Genomic DNA, 12,879 nt, shown 5'->3' with positions numbered 1-12,879 from the left:
AGACAATGATGAAGCTATAAACAATTTCATGACATATATGAATTTGGAGGATTTTATGTTGAATAAAGTTAGTCAATCACAAAAAGTCAAATATTGTATGTGATCATTCTTATAAAAAATCAAGATAAAGGTTTTCAAAACCAAAAGAAATGGATTTTCATGGTGTGGTAGTTATATGATTTTATGATAACTATATAATGTTGACTAGGGGTGGAGTCAATCAGATCACAACCTGATGCTATCTGATGTGATCTTCCCCTGTCTGTATCCATTCACTTTCCTACTTGCTGGCCACCCTGAGAACTGCCAATGCCCTGCCATGTTCCACTGACCTTGGAACCACATGACTCTGCACCCATCAGTGATCTTGCTGCAATGTGCATCGTTGCATGTGGCTGTGTGAGTCTGAAGAGGGACTTATGTATTTGAGTTGGACTGGGAAAAAATGCTTTCTTGATATCTCATTACTTCTTGCTTTAAAGCAAAGGCATTTATCAAAGGCTGATACGTGCACACATGAAAAAGAAGAGAGACTGCTATAGTTTATTGTGCCAGCCTGGCCGATAAACACAAGCAGGATGAACTGAAGGGCAGAGGGATAAATGGCTCGGTGAGCCTCACCTTGGTTGTTCTGTGCCTCAGTTTAAAGGGGTACACTACCTGTGGGATGCCTAGCCTGTGGACTGTGTCGCTGTAAATTGAGGTCCCTTTAAGCCCACACAACTGGAATGTTCGTCTCTGGAGCTGGGGACTGACAGTTGATGACAGTTGGGGACCTGCCTTGCTGTTTGCTGCCTGGGTATTTATAGCCCAGCTCTCTCTACAGAAGGGGACTGGCACCTGACAGCTCTCAAAACTTGAAGGACTGCTAGTGTCTCACTGCTTTATAATTGACCTGTTAATTTATTGTATTATCTATCTGTATATTATTTAACGGTTTATTTCTTGAATTATATATTTTCTTTATAAGTATATTTATATATAATTACTAGCAATCTGGTTTGTCTCTAGAGAACCCTGTCCCATACAGAGACTTGTGGTTGATATGCTGGCACAAACTTACACCAATTAGAGCAAGTCAACAGAACAATCCTACTAAAATCAAAAGGAAATAAATAAATAAAAATTAGCTGAGATGCAGGAGAGGAAAAATAAAAAAACTATAGAAAAAATTAATGCTGCTAAAAGTTGGTTCTTAGAAAGGATAAATAAAAATCAACAGACCACTGGCAAACCTAACCAAAAAAAGATAGGAACAATTGTCAATAGCAAGGATGAAGGATGAAAGAGAGGACATTACAACAGGCCCTAATAAAATCAAAAGGACAATTACACAATGCTACGAAGGACTGTACTCCAATGAATTCAACAACTTGGAAGACATGGCCAAATACTTGGAAAAACAAAATCCCTCCCTAGACTATCCCAGATGGATGTCAAGAACCTCAAAAGACCCATAGCAATAGAAGAAATAGACAAGGTGACCAAGGGATTACCAACCAAAAAATTCCCCGGGCCACAAAGCTTCACAGGAGAATTCTATCAAGCATTCAGAGAAGAACGAACACCAACCTACACAAACTCTTCCAGAACATAGAAAAAGACAGAAAACTCTCAAACGCTTTCTATGAAGCTAGCATAACTGATACCTAAAGCAGGCAAGGATTTCACAAGAATTGAGAATTACAGCCCAATATTCCTAATGAACATCAATGCAAAAATCCTTAACACAATACTGGCTGATACAATACAAAAGCATAGAAAACAAATAATTCACCATGACCAAGTGGGATTCATACCTGGGATGCAGGGATGGTTCAACATATGAAAGACCATTAGTATTATTTTCCACATTGACAGGAAAAATTATAAGAAACACATTTACCGATGGATGCAGAAAAAGCATTCAATGATATCCAACACCCATTCCTGTTTAAGACACTTACAAACATAAGAATAGAAGGAAAATTCCTCAGTATTATATAAGCTATATATGAAAAACCAACAGCCAACGTGGTAATCAATGGAGAAAAGATTAAAATAATTCCACTGAAAAAGGGGACCAGACAAAGATGCCTTGTGTCCATATTCCTATCTCACATTGTACTGGAGGTCCTAGCTAACAACATAAGACAAAGAAAAGACATCAAATGTATTCGTCTGGGGAAGGAAGAGGTGAAATTATCATTATTCACAGACTATTTGATTTTATACATCGAAAATACCCTATACTCCACAAGTGGAGTGTCGGAAGTGATAGAGGAAAATGACAGAGTGGCAGGATACAAGATCAACAAACTGAAGTCCATCAGACTGTTATACACATCGGATAAGGCCACAGAAGAAGAGATCAAAAAGGTGGTACCCTTCACAATAGCCAAATACAAATTGGAATATCTAGGAATATACCTGACTAAAGAAACAAAAGATCTATATGGGGAAAACTATAGAACACTATTACAGTAAACCAAGAGTGACCTCAACAAATGGAAGAATATCCCATACTCATGGATTGGAAGACTCAATATAGTAAAGATGTCAATTCTGCCCAAGGCACTATATAAGTTTAATGCTATCTTGATGTGAATATCATCCTCCTTCTTCAAAGAATTGGAAAAACTGATTACCAACTTAATATGGAGGGAAGATGCCCAGAATTAGCAAAGAATTGCTGCAGAAGGACAAAGTGGGAGGGCATGCTCTACCTGACTGTAGCACGTATTCCATAGCCACAGTGGTCAAAACAGTGTGGTACTATTATAACAACAGATATTCAGACCAATGGCAGAGAGCTGAAAACCCAGAAATAAAAACATCAGCATACAGATAACGGATTTTTGATTAGGGCCCAAAAAATATCAAATGGAAAAAATGGATATCTACCTCCAGAAAAATGAAGCAAGACTCTTACCTCACTCCATGCACAAGAATAAACTCAAGGTGGATCACAGACCTTGAGGTAAAACCCCAAACTATTAGGGCCATCAATGAGGCAACTGGGATAAACCTGAGAACATTGACACAGGGAATAGATAGGCTATCAGAAATAGGGAAGGATACAAACACAGGAGTCACAAGTTGACAAATGGGACACACTGAATATAAAACACCTGTGTACATTGATAAAAGAGCCCAGACTGGGAAAACATCTTTAGCAATGACACATCAGAAAAAGGCCTTAGTATAACATCTACAATACTTTGTTGGCTTACAATGAGAAGAAAAAAAAACCTAACTGCCCACTAAGGAGGTAAGCAGAAGACCTGAACAGAAGTTTCACAAGGGCAGAAATCCAAGTGGCCAATAAACATATGAGAAAATGTTTCCAATCATTAGCTATAAGAGAAATGCAAATGGAAACAACTATGAGATGCCACCTAACACCCAATTCAAAGAGAGCCCAATTCAAAAAATCTGAAAATAACGACTGTTGGAGGGGCTGTGGGAGATAGGAATGCTAGCCCACTGCTGGTGGCCCTGTAGGTATGTACAGACATTATGGAAATTGATTTGAACCTATCTAAAACAAATGAAGATTGAGCTACCATACAACCCAACAATCTCCCTACTGGGCATCTACCCAGAAGAGGCAAGAAACAAACCACTGCCAGATATCTGTGCTCCAATGTACATCGCGACACAGTGCACAATTGAAAGGAGTTGGAACCCACTCAAATATCCGTCAACAGACAAATGGATCAAAAGACTGTGGTACATCCGTACATACAATGGAGTACTACGCATCCTTAAAATGCAGCAATGAACGCATGAAGCATATCGCCGCAAGGGAAGAACTGGAGGAAATCATGCTAAGTGAAGTAAGTCAAACACAAAAGGACATGGGTCCACTGAGGTAAGCTTAAAAAAAAAAAACAGGGAATAGGCGTTAAAGGTGAGGTAGAAAGGGGGAACTGATGAAAAGGATTTACATATAACCTCCTCCCTGGGGGATGGACAACAGAAAAGTGGGGACTGAGCATGATTGTGGGACAGGAGGAAAGTCAAGGGAAATCGAGGAAAGAGCTGGGAGGCAAAGGGCATTTGTAGAGGTCTAGATAAAGACATGTACATATACAAATATATTTATATATGAGGATGGGAAAATAGATCTATGGGCCTATATTTATAGGTTTAGCATTAAGGTAGCAGATGGACATTGGGCCCCCACTCAAGTACTCCCTCAATGCAATAATAATTTCTTCTATTAAATTGGCATTCTATGATGCTCACCTTCCCGACACATCCACTGGGAACACAAAGGGTGAATAAGCAAATGTGGTGAAGAAAGCTGATGGTGCCCAGCTATCAAAAGATATAGGATCTGGGGTCTTAAAAGCTTCAGGGTAAACAAGCAGCAGCCATCTAGCTCAGAAGCAACAAAGCCCACATGGAAGAACACACCATCCTGTGTGATCACGTGGTTATGAAGGGATCGGTTATCAGGCATTAAAGAACAAAAAAATCTTATCATTGGGTGCACACCTCCATGATACGATCGCTGAAGACAAATGGGTGCATAAACAAATGTGGCGAAGAAAGCTGATGGTGCCCGGCTATCAAAAGGTATAATGTCTGGGATCTTAAAGACTAGAAGGTAAACAAGTGGCCAGTAGCTCAGAAGCAACAAAGCCCACATGGAAGAATCACACCAGTCTGTGAGATCACGAGGTGTCAAAGGGATCAGGTATAAGGCATCATCAGAACAAAAAAAATCTTACCATACTGAATGAGGGGTGGAGTTAAGAGTGGAGACCCAAAGCCCATCTGATGGCCACTGGAGATCCTCTTGCAGAGGGATCTAGGGGAGGAGATGAGCCTGTCAAGGTGCGATGTAGCACCGATGAAGAATACAGATTTCCTCTAGTTCCTAAATGCTTCCCCCACCGCTACCCCCACTATCATAATCTGAATTCTACCTTGCAAGTCTGGCTAGACCAGAGGATGTACACTGGTACAGCTAGGAACTGGAAACACAGGGGATCCAGGGTGGATGTTCTCTTCAGGACCAGTGGTGTGAGTGGCGATACTGGGAGGGTAGAGGGAGAGTGGGCTGGAAAGAGGGAACCGATTACAAGGATCTATATGTGACCTCCTCCCTGGGGGAAGGACAACAGGAAAGTGGGTGGAGGGAGACGTCGGACAGGGCAAGATATGACAAAATAATAATTTATAAATTATCAAGGGCTCATGAGGGAAGGGGGAACGGGGAGGGAGGGGGAAAAAATGAGGACCTGATGCCAGGGGCTTAGGTGGAGAGCAAATGTTTTAAGAATGATGAGCGCAATGAATGTACAAATGTGCTTTACACAATTGATGTATGGATGGATTGTGATAAGAGTTGTATGAGTCCCTAATAAAACTATTAAAAATATATATCAAGGAAAAAACCAATAGCCCACTTGAAAGGTGGGCAAAGGACTTGAACAGAAGTTTCACAGGCGCAGAAATCCGAATGGCCAACAAACATATGAGAAAATGTTCCCGATCTTTAGCCATAAGAGAAATGCAAATTAAAACAACAATGAGGTACCACCTGACACCCTCAAAGGTAGCCCAATTCAAAAAATCAGAAAGCAACAAGTGTTGGAGGGGCTGTGGGGAGACAGGAACTCTCATCCACTGCTGGTGGGACTGTAAGTACGTACAGCCACTATGGAAATCAATTTGGCGATACCTAAAACAGATGGAAATAGAGTTACCATATGACCCAGCAATCCCCCTACTGGGCATATACCCAGAAGAGGCAAGAAACAAACCAAGACCAGACATCTGTGCTCCAATGTTCATTGCGGCACAGTTCACAATTGCAAGGAGTTGCAAGCAACCCAAATTTCCATCAACTGACGATTGGAATAAAAACTGTGGAATATACATACAATGGAGTACTACGCATCACTAAAAAGCAGTGATGAACGTATGAGGCACATAGCGGCATGGGAAGAACTGGAGGAAATCATGCTAAGCGAGGTAAGTCAGGCACAAAAGGACAAGTACAACATGAGCCCGCTGAGGTAAAAATTTTTTAAAAAGCAAAAGTGGCATAGGGAAAAAAGCTACTGTATACAAACATTTTAGGGGTGAAGACTGTGTAGTATGAAAGAGACCAGACCAAAACCAGGGATGTACATGGTAGACAATGGTGGAGTAGGTGGGGAAAGGAAAACAAAAGGATGAATACAAGGAAGAAAAGGGTAGTGGGGTCATGGGGCATTAATCCACCCAAGGGGAGGGTATTGTTTACATCTCCACAAGGAAAGTGGGACCAGAATTCAACCCAGTGTCGCAAGGTGTGAATGCAATATCCCGGCGTGGAGTAGGGAACCAGTGGAGAGGTCTGGGAGGCTGGCCCCAGCACCAAAAATTAAGTGGATTCCTGCCCCTCCCCCGAAAAGAATTTGTTCCAAAGGACGACATTGACTCTGCAGCTCCGGGAGATGAACATATCTGATCAGAGCACACGGGAGCAGATGAAGGGGCAGGAGGAGAGAGTGGAGCACAACCTGGCCCACCAGGCCGTGATGATGATGTTCCTGAGTAGAGCAGCCAGTCCACAGAGAGAACAACATGGCTGGCCCCACTATGAGAAATGATGCCAATCAGTGACTAAGGGCGATACAGGGGACAGCACCGGAGACACAGTGTGGGAATTGCACCTGACCTGATCCCACCACACCGAAGCAAAACACTGGGGGAGTGCAGCAGAACAGCAAGGGAATGGAGTGGCAAGGTCCCCAGGGAATGCTGAAAGTGGACTTTGGGGCCAGGGTGTGGTGCCCCAACAGACTGGTCTGGAAAACGCTCCTAAGGGCCAGCAAACGATCCCTGAACTAACTACAAGCTTTTCTCTTGTGAACTGTTTTGTTCTGTTCTTTGTCAGTGGTTTGTTTTTGTTGTTTTGTTGTCTGGTTGTATACTGTTGCTTTGTTTTCCTCTGTCTTGTTTTCGTGCATGTTAGTGTCTCCACAGGTCTGTCTGAATAGGGCAGGCTGGATGAACTATCTGGAGGAAAAACAACAGGACCGACAGTTCCGGGGGGACTTGGGGTGGGGGGGTAGGTGGGGTAAGGAAGTGGTGTTAACAAACCCAGGGACAAGGGAAAAACATGGGACCCCAAATGGTAGAGAAGGAGGAGTGGCAGGCCTGGTGGGAAATGATCAAGGGTAAGGTTGCTTAGAGAAGAGGTATACTCTAGCCCAGGTGGCGACGAAGCATGGTAGTAGGGCAGGAGGAAAGTCAAGGGAGATGGAGGAAAGAGCTAGGAGTCAAAGGGCATTCATGGAGGTCTAGACAAAGACATGTACATGCAAATATATATGGGAGGATGGGGAAATAGATTATGTGTCTATATTTATAGGTCAAGTATTAAGGTGGCGGAAGGACCTTGGGCCTCTACTCAAACACTCCCTCAATGCATGAATACCTTCTTTTATTAAATTGGTACTCTATGATGCTCACTCTCCCGACACAACGGCTGGAGCCAAAGTGGGTGAACAAGTAAATGTGGTGAAGAAAGCTGATGGTGCCCGGATATCAAAAGAGATAGTGACTGGGGTCTTAAAGGCTTGAAGATAAACAAGCGGCCATCTAGCTCAGAAGCAACAAAGTCCACATGGAAGAAAACACCAGCCTGTGTGATCAAGTGGTCCAGAAGGGATCAGTTACCAGGCATCAAAGAACAAAAAATCATATCACTGACTGCACACCTCCATGATAGGATCGCTGAAGACAAATGGGTGCATAAGCAAATGTGGTGAAGAAAGCTGATGGTGCCCGGCTATCAAAAGAGATAGTGTCTGGGGTCTTAAAGGCTTGAAGGTGAACAAGCGGCCATCTAGCTCAGAAGCAAAAAAGCCCACATGGAAGAAGCACACCGGCCAGTGCGATCACAAGGTGCCAAGGGACCAGGTATAAGACATCATGCAAAAAAAAAAAAGATATAAGTGTGTGTATGTATGTGTATATGTGTGTATATGTATATACGTATATGTATATATGTATATATATATACCATATTAAATGAAGGGGGAAGTGCAGAGTGGAGACCCAAGGCCCAAGTGTCGGCCAATGGAGATCCCCTCATAGAGGGGTTTAGGAGAGGAGATGGGTTAATTAGGGTGCGAAGTAGAAACGATGAAGAACACAGCTTTCCCCCAGATCCTGGATGCTTCCTCCCCCCAACTACCATGATCCGAATTCTACCTTGCAGGGCTGGATAGGACAGAGGCTGTACACTGGTACATATGAGGGCTGGAGGTACAGGGAATCCAGGGTGGATGATACCTCAGGACCAAGGGTGTGAGGGACGATGCTGGGAGAGTGGAGGGTGAGTGGGTTGGAAAGGGGGAACTGATTACAAGGATCCACATGTGCCCTCTTCCCTGGGAGAGGGACAGCAGAAACGGGGGAAGGGAGACTCTGGATAGAGCAAGATATGACAAAATAACGATGTATAAATTACCAAGGGCACATGAGGGAGGGGGGAAAGGGGAAGGAGGGAAAAAAAAAAAAAGAGGACCTGATGCAAGGGGCTTAAGTGGAGAGCAGATGCCTTGAGAATGATTGGGGCAGGGAATGTATGGATGTGCTTTATACAATTGATGTATGTATATGTATGGATTGTCATAAGAGTTGTATGAGTCCCTAATAAAATGTAAAAAAAGAAAAGAGGAGAAAAAAAATGATTAGGGCAAAGACTGTACAGATGTATGTATATGTATGAACTGTGATAAGAATTGTATGAGCCCCAATAAATTGTTAAAATATATATATATATATATATATATCAAGGGTTCATGTGGGAGGGGCCAGTGGGGAGGGAGGGGGGAAATGAGCTCATATTAAGGGGTAAAGTAGAAAGCAAATAATTTGAGAATGATGATGGCAACAAATGTACAAATGTGCTTGACACAGTGGATGGATGTATGATTGTGATAAGAACTATACGAGCTCCCAATAAAATGATTTTTTTTAAATCTACTATATATATATACATCTGTGGAGTGAGGTTCAGCAACTATGATAGAGGCCAAACCCAGTTCAGGGATACATATGGCAGTTATCTAAATAAGAGGGGGAAAGAAAGAGGGAGGAAAAAAAAGAGCCATGGGTAAGGGGCGGAGGAGCAGGGCACTAACCCACCCAAGGGGAGGATACTGTTTATATCTCCACTTGAGAGGGAGAGACAAACCAGGCTTCAACCCGATGCACCAACATATGAATACAACCTACTGGCAGGCACCAAGGAACCAATAGAGAGGTCTGTGGGGCCAGCTCCAATCCCAACTATGTGGATACCCTTTTTCCCCATCAGGAGAATGCACTTCAGAGGAGAGCTCTAAGGCTACAGCTTGAGGAGAGGGACACCTCGGATTAGAGCACATGGGAGAAACACAAAGGGATGGAGAGGGAGGAGAGGGCATCTTGGCCCACCAAACCCCAATAACGAAATTCCTGCTCCGAGCAGACAATGCACAGGGAGGGCTGTAGGGCTAGTCCCACCATGGGACACGGTGTCCCGCACTGAACCATGATGCTGCAGGGGACAGCACTGGAGACAAAGTGTGGGAACAGTGCATGATCTGGCCCCACCACATTGGGGCAAGGCACTGAGGGTGTGCAGCAGATCAGCAGGGGGAGCAGACTGATGAAACCCCAGGGAATACCAAAAGTAGACTTGGAAGACAGAGTGTGGCACCCCATCAGACTCGACTGGAAAACACTAGTAAAGGCCAACAAACAGACCTGAAACTATTTATAAGCTTTTCCATTTTGTCAGTGGCTTTCTTTTTGTTATTGTTATTTTGTTTGTTTTTTGCTGTTGCTATTGTTTTGTTGGTTTTGACTTCCTTTATTGTTTTACTTGACTTTGGCAGATTTTTGCACTTATTAATGTATCTGCATGTCTATCTAGATAAGATAGGTGGGATAAATAATTCGGAGATTAAAAGAAGAGGACCAATGGTTCCAGGGGGATACGGGAGTATGGGAAGTGGGGGAAAGAAAGGGGAGGGGGACCAACCCAGGGACAAGGGGACAAAGAGTGAACTGAAATCAATGGAGAGAAGGGCATAGGATGCCCAGTGGGGTTTAATCAAGGACAATGTAGCAGCGAGGAATTACTAAACCCAAATGAAAGCCAAACATGTGGTGGAAGGAAAGTAAAAGGAAATAAAGGAAAAAACCAGGAGGCAAAGAACATTTATAAAAGTCTAAATACAGGCATAACCACATGTAAATATATATATAATGAAAGGGGAATAGAACTATGTACTCATATGTGTATGTTAAGAATTTAGGTTACAGAAGGACATTGGCCCTCAACTTAAGTACTCCCTTAACACAAGAACACTTTGTTCTAACAATCCAGCATGCTGTGATGTTCACCTTCCCGACACAATTGCTGAAGACAAAATGGGTATATAAGCAGTGTGATACAGAAGGCTGACGGCGCCTGGCTATCAAAAGATATAGCATCTAGGGTCTTAAAGGCTTGAAGTTAAACAAATGGCCATCTACCTGAGAAGCAACAAAGCCCATATGGAAGAAGCGCACCAGTCTGTGTGATCATGAGGTGTCGATGGGATCAGGTATCAGACATCTAAGACCCAGAATAAAACCATACCCAAGGTGAATGGGGAAGGGCATAGAGTGGAGACCCAATGTCCACCTGTAGACAATTGAAAATCCTCTCAGAAGGGTCACAGGGAAGAGATGAGCCAGTCAGGGTGCAGTATAGCACCAAGGAAACATACAACTTTCCTCTAGTTCTTTGGTGCTTCCTTAATTCCACTATCATGACTACAATTTTACCTTACAAATTGGATTAGACCACAACATGCACACTACTACAGATAAGAGCCTGAAACATAGGGAATCCAGAATGGATAAACCCCTCATGGTCAACAAGGAAAGTAGAGATACTAGGAGGATTAGGGTGGGAAGAGAGAGGGGGAACCAATCACAAGGAACCTAGAACTCCATCCCAGGGGGACAAATAACAGATAAGTGGGTGAGGGGCAACAGAGGACAATGCAAGATATGGAAAAAATAATCTATAACTTATCAAGGGTTCATGAGGGAGGGAGGGGGGAAATGGAGAGCAGATATCAGGGGCTCAAGTGGGAAGAGAATGCTTTGAAAATGATGATTGTGACATATATGCAAATGTGCTTGACACACTGGAGGAATGTGTGGATTCTGATAAGAGATGTAAGAGCCCCAATTAAAGTATTTTTTAAAAGATGATAATGGAATATTTTCATGAACATTTTAAGCTGCTTACAGCTTTTTAAAATATTGCCTGGCCTATTGTTGCAGCCATTTTGTCAGTCTATCTCCTTGGACTTCATCGTCTTCAGAATTCTTTGTTAAAAAAGTATGATATCCTACACCATACCTTGGTATGTTAAGGAGGCAGGATTAACGTAGGCTATATCTTGAGTCAGAGCCTTACAAGAGGGGGTAACTCAAACCTCACACTTACTCAAGATACATCCTGGCTTGAGTCACACTCTTTATCTTAGCAGAGAGAGAAGAGAGCACGAACATCACCAAAAAAGTTGAGAGCACCAGGTTCTACACTGAGAACCTCCTACACCTAGGGGATGATTGCTGCCAAGTTACCAAAGAACGGTAAGCCCACAGATGTTTAAAAGAGACAAGGATCTCTCCTTAGGGCCAACAGAAATAGGGATGGCCTTCCCCTAGAGCGGGCACGCTGAATTCAGATTGCTAGCCTCTTAAACTATGAGACAGTAAAGTATAATGCAGTTATCCAGTTATGGTATTTCTGTTCTAATTAGTAGTCCTAGAAAATAAGAAAATTCATTTGGAAGTTTAAGGTCATGGTTTTATAGAATGTCTAAGTTATGAGGTCTAATAATGTGCTTACTGCTTCTGTTCTATCTCCTAGTTCTCTCCACAGTTTGGATCTTAAAAGCTTACAAGAGGTCATCCAAGGCAAACTTCTTTCCTATTCACCTGGATAATAGAGGAAAGAGAGTCAGGAAGAGATGGAGGGAAAGGAAAGTATGACTAACTGTCTCCAAAAACTGCTATCTCCTTTGACAGGAAACCAGAAAACTGAAGGGTATTTGGCTACCATTAAAGAATATATTAATCAAAGATACCACCGAAGACACATGATCAAAGTGGGCAGGGGAGAAATGAGCTAACACAGTGGCGGGAACAATGAATTCAAACACAATTATGAAGAAGGCGCAGGACCAGGCAATGTTTTGATCTGTTGTACATAATGACATTATGAATTGGAATCATGACTGTAGTCTGAGTTCTGTGAAAGATTACAGTGAATTATCAAAGCCAACCCAAAAAGAGTGGGAGGAGCACGTGGAGTCAGAAAGAATGAAGAAAAAAGAAAGGGGGGCTATACTTCACCCCTGCCTCATAAGAACCAACTTTATCCTGATTATGATTTTCAAAATTATCCTTTCAGTCTCACAGTATTCTTCCAGTGGACAAAATCAGGAACCACGTTCACAAGTAATTCCTGCCACAGAGAAGGACACCCTTGTTCAACGTTTTCAACATTCAGTTCCACAGCTGAATTAGCTTTATCTTACCTGTGAAGAGTAGTAGCACAGAGATTTGAAATAAAAATCACAAGAACTAAAAATTATTCTTCTGGCAAAAAGTTCAGTACTAAAACACTGGCCTTGGCCAACGGCCAAGATAATTAGGAGTAGAGAATTGTACGTAGATGAACAGGTAGACAGTTTTTATCATAGTGATGAACAACTTGTAGAATTTATCACTTAATAGTAGCACTGTTTTCACAATCATTTACATCTAATATATGACTACTAACGTGTCATAATAGAAACTGTTTCTCTTCTGTAACATCTGTGCCTCAAACCGCTT

At 42.5% G+C, this 12,879-nt stretch overlaps 1 protein-coding gene across 1 annotated transcript in view; it reads right to left on the bottom strand.

Moving 5' to 3' along the window:
* Positions 1 to 12,879, bottom strand: part of CENPP (centromere protein P) — a 338,488-nt gene that overhangs the window by 315,322 nt on the left and 10,287 nt on the right. The gene's annotated exons all lie outside the window — the stretch shown is intronic.

Source organism: Tenrec ecaudatus, chromosome 5, assembly GCF_050624435.1.
Source record: "Tenrec ecaudatus isolate mTenEca1 chromosome 5, mTenEca1.hap1, whole genome shotgun sequence".
NCBI lineage: Eukaryota > Metazoa > Chordata > Mammalia > Afrosoricida > Tenrecidae > Tenrec > Tenrec ecaudatus.
Note: the sequence above shows the minus strand (reverse complement) of the source record. Positions and strands in the feature narration are given on the sequence as shown.